We start from the raw sequence: 18,123 nt of genomic DNA on the forward strand, positions 1-18,123 counted from the left end.
AAAAGAAAACCCAATCTGGAATAAGTTTTATTGCAATGTACCTAGTTAGCAAAAGATATGAATTTGGAATGTGTGAAGAACTTCCATGGTTTAACAAGAAAAAGACAAACATAACAATAAAATAATAGATCAAGAATTAGATCAAATAATTCCACAGAGAAACCCAACTGGACAATAAACAAATGGTACTTAACCCCATGAGTCAGGTAATGCAAAATTTTAAAAATCAATTACCAATAGGAAGTTATACTCTATGTACATGTAGTATGCCAAAATATACTCTACTGTCATGTATTTCTAAAAAGTAACAAATACAAAATACAATAAAAAAACAATTACTATTTCATGTCATCAGTTTGGCCACATTTAAAAGTCTGAAGATACCATGCATTGAAGAGGAAGGAATCAATACAAACATTCATCTCAGGATTGTAAGTTATTTCATCCAGTTTGAGGAACCATTCTGAATTAGCTAGTGAATTGAAAATAGCTATCTATACTCTATTGCCCAGAAATCTCATTTCTCCTCTAGAAAAGCTCTCGAGCAGGCACAGAATACATGAACAGGAATGTTCATTCAGCACAATTTCTATTAGAAAAGATATAGATAATGTAAGTCAATATGATAATGGATAACTATAGCATACTCATGTAAGAGGATTATATGTAGCAGTTAAAATAAACAAATTTAAAGGAATGTAATTTTGAGATAACTGTCAAAACACAAGAGTTGGACAAAGAAAGCAAATTTCAGGAAAGTATACACACTATTATACCATAATATCAACTTTAAAATCTTGTGAAATAATATATTAGGCTTGGCTATATATGTGTATAAACTACACAAATAAAAGCATGCATAGAATGATAAGTATTTGAAATAACTGCTATATCTCTAATAAGAGAACAATATAAAACAATATGGCAAAATGTTAAGATTTCTATAATTGAATATTATTCAAACTTTTGACATATTGAAACATTTCAAAATAAAAAAGGATAAAATTTTAAAAAATAAAAAAGTAATACACAGTCCAAGCAAGGTGGCACACGCCTATAATCCCAGTGGCTGGGAAGGCTGGGGCAGGAAGATCACAAGTTCAAAGCCAGCCTTAGCAAAAGCAGTTCAGTAAGATCCTATCTCTAAATAAAATACAAAATAGGGCTGGGGATGTGGCTCAAGTACCCCTGAGTTCATTCCCCGGCACCCCACCCACCAAAAAAGAGAAGATATAGCTTACTTTCAGAAGTTTCTTTGTGGAGTGGTAGGAGTAAAGGGATCAGGCAATTATATAAACAGTAACCAATTAGTTGTACTTTTTTTGTAACTGCTGGGCATGTACCCAAGGCACTGTTCATGCTAAACAAGTACTCTACCACTGAGCTGTACCTACAGCCCATCTTGTAGTTTCTTTTTTATTTTTATTTTATTCAAAGCAAATAGTTTGTTTTATAAATTTTCTGTTCTAAATGTAATTTTACAAAAAACTAGAGAAGCATTTTAAAATATATTGATTCTTATCAGAATAGGTAATTGCTGCCTTCAGAATAATATTAAACTTCAAATTTTTAATTTGGAATTGGATTTTTAGCTTACACTTCTCTAACTTTTTAAGACAACTGTTAAAATGGTTGGGTTATCTTACAAGATTAAGGAAACAATATTGCTGTAGTTGTGATGTTTTCCCACTAGTCTGTGCTATGGTACTTTGTTCAATCTGGCTCAACTCAATTCACTACATATTGGAACTACACAGTTAACCTACTTTATCCCCTAAAAAACATATTAAATGTCCATTAAAATGTGTGAAATAAAAACTCACTCAAGAAAAATGAGTTAAAACAGTACCATTATTCTATAATTTAAAATGTGATTTTGATTAGAATAATTATTTTCCATTGCATATTGAGTGATTCAAAAATTCAATAGAGGAAATATAAACAAACATATTATAAATTGACAGTTTACTTTTCATAATCTAGAAGAACTTACAAGTTATGATGAATAAACTAAAGAACTATTAAATCATATCAACAACATTAAAGTAAAATTTTGATTTCAAAACAGGGGAAAGCAGGTTTAATTTTTCTTAAAATAGAAGGTATATGCACCTAAAAGACTTCATTATAAACAGAAACCAGAACATGAGGATTTCTGAAGAGGATATCCTATAAAAAGAAGGGGACAAGATATAACTTTTTGAAAGTTCACAGATGGTAAAGAAGATGTCAGTTTACCAAGTTGCAAATGTATACCTAGAGGCAATGATGGTGAAACACTAATGAAATATAGTGATATAGAAAACACAACAATCCTTTTAAGGAGGATAAATTTTTAAGAAGTTATGTTAATTCAGAGGGGAAAGTTCAGAGCATAAAGCTTCATTTACCTGATTCTCAAATTCTTGCTAGTAATTCTTTAAATACTTTAAGGTTAATGATAAAAACTACTTGGGATCCTTCATGATTTCTTGCAAATAAGTTTCCAAAAGCCATGGACTACTATAAGAACTTTCCTTTGCAAAGTGTACTTTTGGCTCCTGCACTGCTAGAAGATAATAACATAATTAATCACATATAATCGTCTGACCCACTCCAAATGTAAGGCAGGTCCAGCTTAGTCCACCCAAGAAATATCTACTACTGTAAAAAAGACAAGCCATATCACAATACTATGATAGCACAAAATTTAAAGCACATCTTTATATCTGTTTCAGTGCATTTGTATTTTGATTTATCTCAAATTTAACAAGTCCAAAATTGATTTCTAGGGGCTGGGATTGTGGCTTAGTGATAGAGCGCTTATCTGGCACGTGCCGGGCACTGGGTTGGATCTTGAGCACCACATAAAAATAAATAACAACAAAACAAAGGTAATGCATTCATCTACAACTCTAAAATTGTTTTTTTTTAATTGAATTCTAGACACTCCAAAATTGATCCATCCACAGTCTTACTTATGGTTATTAATGCCAACTCTCCATTCTCCCAGTTTGCCTCAGGCCAAAATCTTGGAATGACTGTCTTCTCTCATATACCATATACATTCCCCAGAAAAACAAACAAACAACAAAAAAAAAACAACCCTTGATTCCACTTTTTAAAAACATCTACTGAGATAAAATCTCTTCACCTCCACCACAATTACCCTAGTCTAAGTAACCAACATCAATCACACATAAATTATTGCAATAACCTGGTAACTAATCTCCCAGCTTCCACTCTTCTCTCCTATTACAACAAAATTGTCTAAGTAAGCCTTTTTAAATGTAATTAAAATAATGCTGTTTTTAATCAGAACATTTTTTTAAGATTTTATTTATTTACTTATTTAGTTTTTAGCTCTCAGCAGACACAACATCTTTGTTTGTATGTGGTGCTGAGGATCGAACCCGGGCCGCATGCATGCCAGGCGAGCGCGCTACCGCTAGAGCCACATCCCCAGCCCCTAATCAGAATATTTAATGCTCCCTATTTCACTTGGAATAAATGCCAAAGTCTTCATAGTGATGCAAAAGGTTCTCTACAATATCACCCTGTGTCTTATAGTGTTCTCTACTTCTTTGTTCCACACTCACTTGCTCTGCCCCAGCTACACTGAACTTCACTGCTATTCTTCCAACATGTCAAGTATGCACCTACCATAGGACCTGGTACTTGCTGATCTGCTCTCTCCTAAAATGTAAACACTAACTCATTATTTTCAAGCTCAACTGTCACTTTTTAAGACCATCCAAACCACCAAAACCACCCAAAATTAAGGGGTCTCAATTTTCATTTTCTCTAGGGTGCTTACACATTCTAATCCTTACTTATCTCATATTGTTGCCTACATACTCTAACTAAAATATTTTTTTTCTGAGAAGATAAGAGAAATTTACCTATTTAGCTCATTGCTATCTTCCAATGCCTAAACAATACCAAGATTTATTCAATGAATGAGTAAATTAATATATTAACCACAGATACAGAATACTACTTTCTTTAAAATGTTTGCTTTATAAATTTCTACAATCCAGTTTCATAAACTATCTTTAAGAAAAAAAGTAGTAATTAAGACTTTAAAAATTCAAATATTACTATAAAATTTATTTTTCTGGTAAAAATACTTGTTTAATAAAATTCAAAGCATGGAAACAGAGTATTTTAAGATTACTTTTGTGTGCACTAAATTGCTTAAACATTTAAATTAAAATGATATATAGTGTTTATCTCGGAGGTTTCCAAACTTTTTCAATTGAAATACACTTTTGATTTATCTCAAATAATTTTAGAATCTAATCTAGATCAGAAGAGTGAGAATGCCACATTTATTTTTCATTAGAAACAGCCATTTCTGTGTAATACTCTTGATAACATATAATTTCATTCTTGAAAAAAAAACCTCTAAATATAGGCTAGTTTCTTTAAATATATCATAAGTATTAATGAAATATAAAGTGATTGGGACCTCTTACACAACTCATACTCCCTATTTCAAACTTACTACAAAAAGCCACAGTTATCAAGACAGTGTGATACTGACATAAGGACAGACATATATAGAGACCATTGGAATAGAATGAGAAGTCCCCAGAGCCCCCATCCCCACAAAAAAAAAAAAAAAGTGTACATCTACAGGTTTTTTATTCTCAAGAAGGGTACCAGGAATATTGAATGGGGATAGTCTTCTTAACAAATGGTACTGAAACTACTGGATATTTACAGGCAAAACAACAAAGTTGAATCCCCAACTCACACCATATACAAAAATTTAACCAATCATAATGAATCAAAGACTTCAATGTATGAGCTAAAATTATAACATTCTTAAAGAAGAATTAAGAGTAAATCTTGGTGACCTTAGTTTAGGCAACTGTTTCTTAGTTGTGATACCAAAAGAATAAGTCAAAGAAAAAATAGAAAAATTAGACTTCATCAAAATTAAAAAATTTATGCATCAAATTATTTGTCTTTCTTCTTCTCTCTCCCTCTCCTTCTCTCTCTCTTTCCCTTTCCCTCTGTCTCTCAGAAGGGGGTAAAGCAAGATGTTTATTTGAATTAACTCTGTGGAAAGAAGAAGAAGGAAGCAGTATTAGACAAAAGGTAAGTTATGAAGTACCCTTAGCCAATCTTGCAGGATTACTGAGGCAAGAACTGCTCACTAGCATTGTCTAGATTTAGGACAACTGACAAGGCCTTTTGGCACACACCTCTCAGCCACTGGATGTGGCTGCCCAGGAAAGGAATCACTTCTGGCAGGCTTCTCTCTACAGCTGAAGCTACCTTGAAGGGGTTGACACTGAATCTGTCTGCTCTCCACTACTCACAACTGGGCAGCACACCTTTCTTTAAAGGGGATTCTGGGTTACTATACCCATTTCTATCAAGCTCTTTTAGCCAAGAACCCGAAAAGAGAACAAGTTTTAATTGAATGTTGAAGTCTGGATATGATTAGCATTAACATATTTTTCCTCAAAGTGAAGCTCAATTCCTCAAAAGAGACCATTTTTAGAGCAAAAAGTAGAAACATGCTCAAGGTATAGGAGGACAAAAATCAACAGAACATATTTTAAGGCAATACCAGGATTAAAATAAAGCTGATTTTTGTTTGGGCTCTTCAAAAGTTTGGTCCCCATAATAGACTGAATTAATGGTCTCAGTACTATATTCTTCTCTGTATTCATACTCTTTTCCATGTGGCTTTTCAGTTCTTCCCATGAAAGATGATTCTCTAACCCTTGACCACATGAATTGCTTTAGGCAATAGACTGAAGCAGAAATGATGGTAAAGCTGTTCCAACCTAGACCTTAAGAAGCCTTCAAAGTTTCTCCTTGCTGTAGCTCATCTGTTACCACCATGAGCAGGACACATCTTTGTTCACTGGGCTCAGGAAAAGAATGGAGCAAACAATATTTTCAAGAAAATAAATGAATGAAGAAAATATTTCAAATTATATGTCTGATAAGGGTTTACTAACTAGAATATATAAAAAGAACTCTTAAAAATCAATAATCTAATTTAGAGTTGAGATATGGCTCAGTAGTAGAATGCTGAGGCCCTCAGTTAGATTCCCAACAATGCAAAAAGAAAAAATAAGGGTGGCAAGGGAACGAAATTTTAAAATAAGTGAAGGACTTGACTATTTCTTCACAGAATATATACATATAGTCAACAAATAAATGAAGAGATGATCAATATCATCAGTCATTGGGGAAATACAAATAAAAACCACAATAAGATACCACTTAATAGCCATTGACATTAATATAAGTCAGGCACAAAAGGTCACATATCAAATAAATACATTTATATGAAACGTTCAGAATAGGTAAATCCATGGAGAAAAAAGTAGATCAGTGATTGCTAGGGTGTGGGAGGAGATGGTAATGACTGCTAATCGACACAGGGGTTTGGGGTTAGGAGGGTATGAAAATGTTCTAGAATTAGATAATGATGGTCATGCAACATTATTAATATACCAATTTTTATACTTTTGGCGAGGGGAGACAAATGAAACTTGGCCATGATGGAATCTTCTCAGAATTAAGGAAACTGGGGTATATATTAGCTAATGGAACTCCTGTCCCTCCCTTTTAGGTTAGGCCTGTTTTCATGGCCATAAAATGCTCTGAAGCAAAGAGGTTTAGGAAGCTACTGGTATGCTCAAGAGCTATTTACAGATGTCATCCAGGGTGAGTTGTAGGCACATGAGTAGAACACCTATAACAACTGCTACAGTTTTACAGGTGAATTCTACCAAAGGAATCATTAATTCATGTATTATAAAATTGTTCCACAAAATTAAATTTTAAACATGATAATAAAATCTTATTATTTTATTTATCTTATTTATCTTATGAGCCTAATGGAGTTTTGATATAAATAAGCAAAGCACAGGTCAATTCCACTCACATACATTTGGAGTTAAAACATAAGCTAACATTTAAATAACAAAATCCTAAACAACTAGAATTTATATCATAATCAATACCCCCAGGGATATAAGGATGGTACAACATCAGGAAACTCAGTTATGTATTTCAAAATGTTAACTGAAAAAAGGAGAAAAAATCATATCTCAAGTAATAAAGAAAAAGCACTTGCTAAGGCTCAACACCATTTTAGAGCTTAAACTCTTAAAATATTAAGAATACAAGTGTGTTTCTTTACTTGGGAATTGAAATAAAAAATCAAAGAACTTTCTTTAGGTTGGTGGTGACTATATATCAAAATATGTTGACAAAGATTATACTTGATGGAGAAGTTTTAGGTCCATTCCCGTAAGTTTATTTATTTATTTATTTATTTATTTTAGATGTTGATGGACCTTTATTTTGTTCATTTATTTGATGTGGTGCTGAGAATCAAACCCAGTGCCTTACACATGCTAGGCAAGCGCTCTGCCACTGAGCTACAACCCCAGCCCCCCGTTCCCTGTAAGTTTGCCTCATACTTGAACCAATAAAATCATGTATTCTCAAATACTTCCTTGAAGTATAAAATAATGTATGTTTACAAGATAAAAGTAAAGAGAACAATCTGAGATAACAAAACCATAAAACACTTCATAAATAGGAGATGACAGAAAAAAACACTTCAGCCCAGTTATGGCCATATTGTTAATGATATGTGGATGCTTCTTAGTACATACAGAAAATGCACAATGCAATTGTAAACTTAATATTAATATAAATGGAACTATGTCTAAAACTCATACACAATACTTGCTTACTAAATGTGAGGTTTCTTCTATTTTAGAGAACATTAGGCATACTATAGTTTAAGTCATGATACTGGCTAAATACATTTTGAAAAAAGATATAGCATAAACTTAATTCTCATTGCAATAATACTGGAATATATGATTTGAGGGTAAGGAACAATTGAGATTATCATTTTAAACTCATGTTCTTTATAAAAATATCTTAAACACTAACAAAGTAGATCAGACCTTTAAAGGTGATATGCAATCTTATAATAATTGCTATTTAATAACTTGCATTTTAAAAAATTTGTACAAATTTAAGAAGGAAGATAGGAGAATAAGCCAGAAGACGCTGTTGGATATACAACCATTTTGGGAAAAAGACTTCTAATTGTAAAAGTATATGGTACTCCAGAGAATTCCCAAGAGACTCTGTGGTTGAAACATTATTGTCAAACAATGGTATAAAACCATTTCTCTTGAAGTATCATTTATTTTTAAAACATTCAAATCCTAAGGAAAGCTATTATTGTTATAAGGAGAAAACTGAAAGTATTGGTAACTTACAAGATAGTTATTCAAGACAGGTATTCAAGATAGTTATTCAAGTTATTTTGTTATTGAATAACAAAAGTTATTAAAAAAAACTTTTACAAATTAATATTGCGCTCACTGCTAAACACAGAAAATCTTACACAACAAAAGTAGGTTATTATACCTGTTCCATAAGTTAATAGTGAAAAAGATGTTAGCTAGTGAGTCCATCAGCATAATTTTTATTAAACCCTTTTAAATATACCACTGTATTTTGTAGAGCTGATAAAGTTGCATGCAGTCCCGTTCAAATTGTGACAAAAATTGTGGTAGATCATATTACTTGCAGATAAATTATCTAGAGATTCCAGTAATTCTGAATCATAATGAGAACAACATACCTGATGAAATTATAGCATATACAAGAAACATGCTCAGGAATCAAGTGGTGAAGAGATTTCAAAACTGTGCATATTCTACTCATCTTCAGGCTATTTTTGTTTTATATTAGTTATTTTTGTTTTATATTAGTTAGCAACTTATATCTCCAAGAATAGAGCTGGTTCGGTGAGTAATCACAAGAAATATATTATGGATAAGACTTGTAACTTTAAGCTCTACATTGAAAACTCTTTTCTTCATAGAGAAAATGTTTACTCCTGACCGAAGTATCAGATGTTACCACTAAAAGAGAAATTATTAGTAGCATAATACCAGTATAAAATATTAAACGTGGGCTGGGGATGTGGCTCAAGCGGTAGCGCCCTTGCCTGGCAGGCGCGCAGCGCTGGGTTCGATCCTCAGCACCACATACAAATAAAGATGTTGTGTCCGCCGAAAACTAAAAAAATAAATAAATATTTAAAAATTCTCTCTCTCTCTTTAAAAACTAAAATATTAAACGTTTTCAAGTAATGCATTATTAGTATAATTCCAAAATAAATTATTAAATGTTTTCAAGTAATGCATGAGTAAATGAAGCCAACTGATACATAATTTTTGTCACAATAAGATTATCAAAGAATATGTATTAATATTTTATTTAAGTTGAAAGCAAAATAAGACTTGCTGATGGTTTCATTTGGCCGATTAAGTTGACAATAAGAATAGCTTTGCCTATTAGCTAATATGTTCCATATTTCTATAAACTGAAAGCTAAATATGCAATTCTAAGATACTTATAAAAATAATTTAAAGCATATGAAAAGACAAAATAGTTTTATTAAAATAAGTTATAATTATTAAGGGTACTAAAATTAACATTTTTCCAAACTCTTTTTGGATTAAGTATATTGGCTTAAAAAGATGTCTCTAACTATAAGAATAATAAGAATAGTCATTTGTTAGGGTCTTGGTAACACTTTTTGCTATAATTCCCAGAAATTAACTGAATAAATCACAAACCAGTTAATAAATTTTGAGAGCAAGGTTTTCAATTTTTGCTTTCATCAAATCGAAGAGAAACCTAAATTAGTGCTCAACTGATATATAACAAAATTATCGTTGACAAATAGATTATTATTTTTTTGTCACATAACTTGGAGTTTGAGGAAATTAGTGAATTATTATTGCCTAACTCCTTCTATTCGCATTCAGTCATTAATGTCAACAAATTTCCTTAGCACTTGCATCTATAAAGATAAAAGAAATAGAATTTATGCTGAATTCCAATTCAGTCTCTAGATTTGTGAACAACTTTGAAAGAAAATTAATCCTACCCATCTCCAAAAAAAATTCTTATATTTAATAATTTTAATCAAAATTCATATTTGCATTATTTTAACAAATTGCATATTAGTAATTACCAATTACTTATGATTCAATTCACTAGAAATTTTTCAAAACTTTTTAAGCCTTATGGTCAAATAAATGTTTAAATTTTTACTATATATGCATATTTTGTTGGAACAGACTATGAAAAGATGGTTTTTAAGGAGATGTAATCATATGTATTCTATCTTTGGAAATCCAGGTGATTGCTAACAAAAAAAAACATATTACATGCATATAAAATACTGTGGAGGAGGTGGAATGTACATAAAAATTCAAGGGAAAACATTCGGCTGTTCAAAACTTTGTTCATGTGTTGGATTTTTTTATACTCATGGAAGTTATCAAACTGCTGAGCTATTTAGATTCCATTGGATATATATTTTTCAGAGGCTCTAACAATTTTACCGTAAATATCAATATTGATAATATGCTAGAATCTGTACCCCTGCAACTAAACATGATGCAAATGTTAAACATCATCATAAAAATATATGAGATAAAGGATTTTTTAAAATTAGAGACTCGAAACAAACCCATTTCAAGATCAGTATCTGAACTACCACCTCAGCTACTCCTTACAAGATTCAGCTTCCCCTACCCCCACAATCCCATATTATACAAGTTTCCCAATTCACAACCATTTTATATTAAGCTAAAGTGTACAATAATTCCTGAGCAGAGTTGTATAGACTGTAAATCACCATCCTCTACAAGAAGCTCTATAAGCCTGATCTTACCTGCTAAGTCATTTCTTTCCTTCCCCATCAGTTAACTCCAAAGAAGACAATGGACTTCTAGGTTAAGTCAGAACAGCTTATCCAGTAAAATTCAGTAATATTCTATTTAATTATTTATAAAGTTTGTTTCTGTGGGAAAAGATATTTCAAGCTCCAGCTTGCCAGATAAAGAATGTATAATCTTCCCCACTTTTCCCCTTCACAATCTTAGTAGTAACTATTCTGACAACACATGAAAAACTACTTATTCCTAAACACAGAATATTAGCTTCCTGTGTTGACATAAATCAATACCTATGTAAATTAATCATTTCCCATCCATTCTAAATTAAGATACAAAAGATGGAGATTAAATCTAAGCCAGAGACAGGGTTCACATTTACAAATCACTTCTTGCTTAATGTTTTAAGCCACCCACTATCTGTACAGAAATTTATATTTCATGCATATACTATGGAAATCCAGGATTCATGACATTAATTTCTGAGTATGTTAACACCAAGAGAAAGGCAGGACTTAAATTTTAAAAAGGAATGATCTCTTTTTTATAACTTATTATTATTTTTTTAGTATTTTTTTAGTTGTAGATGGACATATAGTATCTTTATTTTTATGTGGTGCTGAGGAGCAATCCCAGTGCCTCACACATGTGAGGCAAGCACTTTACCACTGAGCTCCAGCCCCAGCCCCTAAAAAAGAATAATCTTTAGAATCAGAGAAAACAGTGGTATCTAAACCTAACTATGCATTAGAATAATCTGAGTAACCATTCCTAATAACAAATTCCTAAGCGTCACCCTCAAACACTCTGATAGAGTGTGCACTGAAATGTGTTAATTTTTTAAAGACTGTCCCAGATAACTCTAATAACTCAAAAATAAGCAGTAGGACACTCCTGAAATAAATCATCCCAAACCTGACACTTTATTACGGGCCTTTGGGCAAACTGTTTAACCAATGTGAAGCTTTATTTTCTATATATAAAATAAACATAATTGAACTCCTTAGGGAAGAAAGACTGTGGACTGTGTCTTACTCAGTTCTATAATCCCTGCACACAGTACTTGGTAGTTTATAACTTCTAAAAAAGTGTTCTTGATACAATATATATTTAGGTTTTCTAAAATAAAAGTAAATTCATTATACTTCCTGCTTTCTATTAAATATCTACCTATAGTTTGGGTATTTTAAATTCATTGGATATATTTTAAATACATAAAATTCTGTTATATAAAAATTGTAATGCTTTCCACTGCTGTCGTGTAGTTAAAAAATAAAAATTAAAAAAAAATTTAATTCTGTTACAAAAAAAAAATGTTTTTCTGATGCTCTGACCTACCAGTACAATGATTGCAACAATTATGTGCATGTTAATATAAACTTAGGGCCATATAGTATTGATTACAATAGTTACAATATTTAGAAACATTAAGAATGGACTAGATATTTACCTATTTTTAATGAAAGCCATTAAAAATGATTTAAGATAAACAGCTCTGCTTTGAAGGTAGGTTTTAAGAATATACCCTTGGGGCTGGGAATGTAGCTCAGTTGGTAGAGTACATGCCGACCATGCACAAGGCCCCAGGTTCAATCCTCAGTACCACACACACACACACACACAAAAAGAGAATATACCCCCTTTTTTATCTTTTCAGAGGTACATGAGGTATGTAATATATTTTAGTATAAATATTATTTTTTAAATTGTAAATATAAGGGGCTGAGGATGTGGCTCAAGTGGTAGCGCGCACGCCTGGCGTGCATGTGGCCCGGGTTCGATCCTCAGCACCACATACAAACAAAGATGTTGTGTCTGCCGAAAACTAAAAAATAAATATTAAAATTCTCTCTCTCTCTCTCTCTCTCTCTCTCTCTCTCTCTCTCTCTCTCTCTCTCTGTCTCTCTCTCTCTCTGTCTCTCTCTCTTTCTAAAAAAAATTGTAAATATAAAATATTCTTAAACAAATTTAATTTTAGCTATCAATTCTAAGCTGCCTCTGTTAAGCAAAAATATGTTGGCATGAAAAAAATACAGGAAAATTCATACTATATTCACTTGAAATGGATTCCAATAGTAATATTTAACATAGAAACAATCTACATAGTTTATGGATAAACTAGAAAATACCTTCCTTTTATCTATTTTTGTTTGTTTGTTTAACATCTCTCACTCCTTACAAAGGACTCACATCTAAATGGGCCATACTTTGACCCTGAATGTTGTATGTATATGAGTCCTATAAGACAGTAATACATTCTTCTTGGTTTTTAACTGGATAAGATTATGTTAGTCATGGTAGAGTCAAAAAAGAATGGCAAAGTTAAACCTTTGTATCCTTCAATTCCTATAGGAAATAATCAGTTATGAAGTAAGTAAATCAAAATAAGAAACTGAGAAATTAAAATAAAACATTTCTCAAATGTAGAGAAATTATTTCTCTCAATGTATTCCCTTCTATTAATTTCAAAACAATATTATGGAAGAGTGAAAATATCTTTTATTCATTCAGGAGGATCAATAGTCATATAGAACCACTACATTAAAAAAGAAAAGAAAAGCCTTTGCCTATTCCTAATTCAGACCACCCATACTAATATTTAGCCAGCATACAAAGGTATGGAGTAATAACCAGTGTCTATTCTGATTAGCTATACATTCTGATTGGTTGGTGCCCAAGGCCTACTGATTGATAAATAATTTGAATATCTACCATGCAAGGATTTCCTATCTTTCAGTAATTGTATTAGATGTTTGTGATAAATTAATTTTTAAAAAAAACTATTTCTGTCTGACTATTATATGTCAAACATATAAGTAAAAAAATAAGTCAGAATATAATCTGATAAAGAGAGTAATAACAACATGAAGGAGATACTGAGAAAGAACTGACAAAGCTTTTTAGGGTTTCTGCAGAAGTAATTATTTAAATTGGATTTGGAAGAATCCATGAGTTTGTTGAGTGGACAAAACAGAGAAGGGACTCTGGACAGAATAAACTATGTATGAAAAGAAAAAGAAGCATTAAATAGAATGTTGTCTTCTTGATAAAAGATGCAATTTAAAAGTGCTAAAATTAAAAATTTACAATACAGAGAAGAAGTAAGGTAGAGAATTTAGTAAAATCCCATCTATGAATGGTCTTAAATTCCAGGGCAATTAAATCCCAATAGTAAATAATAACTTTCCCTCACCCTATTTTCTCCACCAAACAAATGTCAATGGCTCTTGAATTTCCATGGACATTCAAGTCTCTTGTTTAGGCTTCTTTTCAGTGTATCCCTAGAGAATATTATCTTACTATTTTTTTTTTTTGGAGGAACTGTTCTTTATTTCAAAAAGACACTTGTCAATATTCAGTATCAAAACAGTTGCACTATTGTTTGTCATTCTCCCACTGGCCCCAAAGAGATCACAACAAAGGAGAGTATATTTTAAGCCAATAAGTTGCAGGATGTATACCTACCAGACCTTACAGAAACCTCACCTAGGAGTGGGGATTGGGCTGGGAAAGAAACTTTGAAAGATCAGCACACTGCCAGCCCAGTAGGACTCTCAAAACCAGATAGGGTGGCCAGATACCCCAACTCCAAAGATGCAAAATTTCAAAATAATACAAAATTTTAAGAGTTTGTACATAAGCTATTCAAGATTCTCCAGTACTGATATAAAGCACAATGAGATGGCACTTTTAGATACAGCAGCATCAGACTCAGAAAAGGGTGATGAGATGGGTTTCATATGGCTAAATCAGTAGCAAAAACATAATTTTCTTTCTTTTTTATTCTTTTAAGGAGAAGGACAGCAATTAAATGGTCACCTCAAGATTAAGGGGCCCATGATCCATTCTGTGAACACTTGGGAAGCAAGTAGAAATGGGAGAAAAATTTGGTCTCAGGGCTAAGAATATGGTTCAGTGGTAAAACATTTGCCGAACATGCACCAGGCCCTGAGTTCAATCCCCAGAACCACAAAAACAAAAAGTCTCAGAGGTCTCACCATGTTAATTTGGTCATTTCTGATGAAAAAAAAAAAAGGAAAAAATAAGAATAAAGTTATCTAAAGATACCTTAAAACTAAAAACAAAACAAAACCTGAATAGAAAGGTTTTCGTTTTTTGGCTAACTCCTCTTGGAATCACCTTTCTGGTTTGGCTGATAACTTGGCACAGAGCAATGAGGTTTCCCATTGCACAGAGCAATGATTCTTTCCCTGGGCTGTTTGGCTCTCAGTAAGGCAGGCCCATTCTTCTTTTCCTCCTCTACAGAGAGAGCAATAGAGATTAGGCTGAAAAGTTACCTGCCAAAAATGAGAAGGGAATTAGATTGCTGCTTCAGAGCTATAAAATTATTTGTAATGTTTTACAAATGGTTACTGTAACAATAAAAAAAAAGTAATTACAAAATGTGTACATCACAACAGGCTTTAAAAGACACTTTGCACTGTGCTCACATTAAATGTTGCTTCCAACAGTGCTCAGCCTCTAGTCCAACTGGAATCTCTGGGAAAAAGCAGAGACACTTTGTGAAAAAGATAAGGGGGTGGGAGTAGAGGGGGTGTTGAAAGGAGAAAGCAGCCTTCCAGTTAAAGATCAGCCCTCAGTTTCAAGGTCAGCTTCTGGCTGGCGGGCATCAGGCGGAGTCAAGATCAGAGGAAGGAGCAGCAGCAGGGCAGGACAGGGGAGCTCTGCCTCTCATTGAGGTCAAACAGAGTCTGGTCCAGCATCCTTTGTGTACAGAGATGCTCCTCTTGGGTGCATTTCAGTTTATCTTCCAAATCATCAATTGTCTTTTTCAGTTTGGCTACCTGTCTCTCGGCAAACTCAGCATGGGTCTCTGCCTCCTTGAGTTTATCAATTAATTAATCTTTATTTCTTCCTCGTATTTGTCTTATTTTTGAATGCTTCACCAGCATTCGGACACTTCAAGTTCTGGTTCATCAGTCTGATCTGCTCATCCATCTCTCGGCAACTGGACTCTGCCAGCTCAGCTCGTTCCTCTGTACGTTCCAAGTCTCCTTCAATAATCACTAACTTATGAGCCACCTCTTCATACTTCCTATCTGCTTCTTCTGTAATGTGCTTAGCTTCTTTGAGTTGGATTTCCTGGAGTCCCATCTTTTCTTCATCTTTTGGAGCCTGGTTTTCAATAACCTTCATAACTCTGTTGTTCTCATCAGAAGCTTTTTCTGCTTCCTCCAGCTTTTGCAGGGCATTAGCTAGGCGCTAATTAGCTCTTCTTCAACTAGTTAGACCCTGTGGTTCAAGGAGGCTGCCTTAGCCTCAGCCTGTTCCCAGGCCAGCCTTTCTTCCTCAGCTTCCAGCTGGAGACGGTCATCCCTGTCCTCTGTATCCTCAGCTTGCTGTTTCAGAACCTGGATCTTGTGCTTCACCGCCTGGACAGTGGCGATCCCCTCACCCCACCCCTTGCAGGGTGCCCACCTATCCACTTCACGATATCTACCTTCTGACTGCTCAGCTCGGCGTTACAGCCGCTTCTCACCCCTAATTCCGACTCCTATGCCCAGAAAATCTTGACTTACTTTTAATTAGCCATTACCCTGCTCTTTCAACAGGACAATAAATCCTAGTTAGTTTAACACTAGCCTCACTTGGTTACATCTTCAACTAAATAAGCCAGCCCTCAGTTTGAAGAACAATGCTCCATCATTTTTAAAAGCCACACAAACAACTCAGCAAATTCTATTATAAGTACTTAAAAATAAATTTTAGACAAAAAATTAAACCAGCAAATCCTCCCGAGCAGACACAAGTCTCTGAGAAATCACTACTTATTCACTGAAAACCACGGTCACTTAACTCTGTGGAGGGCTAAAGTTAATACAGAGCTATTCTTAGAGATCCAATTTGGTCAGTTCCCAGATTAATTACACTCTGGTGGGGTCTCAAATAGTTAAGATCCAGTTAGTTTGATGTATCAAAATGCTGAACTTTAATTCCTATTACAAGTTATATTTACCTATACTTTTAGAACACTCCAGATAAGAGCATATTTTTTTATTGCCTATGCACATTTTCATCTACTTTCACCACTCAATATAAGAGCAAGCCTTAACAGTGTAACAAACCCCAAGATATACACCAATGGCTCCTAAAGATATAATCTATAATACAAATAATACCCTGCAACAATGAACATTCTATTAGACTTGTACTATACTTTGGTGCTAGAAACTATTGGTCCCTGAGACACACACAGAAAGCAGCCTCTTAGAATGTGTACTGAGGCATGGGGAACACATTATAAAGAGATAATTGTCACAATATTTAATTTAACTGTTCAATTTTACTTTCAAAGTTCTCTTTGAAATGACCAGATTAAATGACCAGAACAAAAGAGAGGAAAGCTGATGTAAACAGATAAAGAATCACCAGAACTGATGCAGCCAGTGTTAGCTAAGTTCCTTTTATATGCCTGACACAATCTTCTACATTTTAATAATACTAAAGCTTCAATCAAAATGTTGGTGAGTTTCTTCTCAAAAAGTTAAAAATAGATCTGCCGTATGATCCAGTAACCCCACTATTGGATATATATTCATAGGAAATTAAATCAGCATCCTGAAGAGATATCTGCACACCTATGTTTACTGTAGCACTATTCACAATAGCCAAAAGATGGAATCAATCTAGGTGTCCATCAAGGAATGAATGAGTTAAGAAAATGTAGTATATATACACAATGAAATATTATTTGACCATGAAAAAGAACAAATGCCTGTCGGTAACATGAACATGGAGAACATCATGTGAAAAAAGCCTCATACAGAAAGATAAATACCATATGATTACCTTCATATGTGGACACTAAAAAAGCTAATATCTAGAAGGTCAGAATAGAATAGTGAGAGCTGGGAATGTGGCTCAAGTGGTAAAACGCTTGCCTGGCATGCGCAGGGCACTGGGTTCGATCCTCAGCACCACATACAAATAAAATAAAGATGTTGTGTCCACCGAATACTAAAAAATAAATATTAAAAAAAAAGAATAAAATAGTGATTACAGAGGGAAGGGGGAATGTTTGACAAAAGACATGCAAACACAGAGAAGAAGGAAGAAAAGTCCCAAAAGGGCCAATAAAAATAAGTAAAATTAATTGCCTGGGACCAGGGGTTCAGAAATAAGAAAAGGCATGGGAGATAGAAATTGAAAATGATTGCTAACTGTTATGGAGTTTGTTGGGTGGTAAAAATACTCTAAAATTGTGGTAATGGCTGCAAAGTCTGTGAACATATTAAAAAAAACATTGGATTGTACCCTTTAAAAGGATGAATTATATGTGAATTACATTACAATAAACTACTTTAAATTAAAAAATAACCATAGATTTTTACTAAAACAAATTATAATCAAGTTCTCAAAAGTCAAAGAC

At 33.3% G+C, this 18,123-nt stretch overlaps 1 protein-coding gene and 1 pseudogene across 38 annotated transcripts in view; both read right to left on the bottom strand.

The window, feature by feature from the left end:
• Positions 1-18,123, bottom strand: part of Rims2 (regulating synaptic membrane exocytosis 2) — a 559,411-nt gene that overhangs the window by 394,166 nt on the left and 147,122 nt on the right. The window lies entirely within an intron of this gene.
• LOC120892835 (tropomyosin pseudogene) lies at positions 15,282-16,450 on the bottom strand (annotated as a pseudogene).

This window comes from Ictidomys tridecemlineatus, chromosome 7, assembly GCF_052094955.1.
Source record: "Ictidomys tridecemlineatus isolate mIctTri1 chromosome 7, mIctTri1.hap1, whole genome shotgun sequence".
NCBI lineage: Eukaryota > Metazoa > Chordata > Mammalia > Rodentia > Sciuridae > Ictidomys > Ictidomys tridecemlineatus.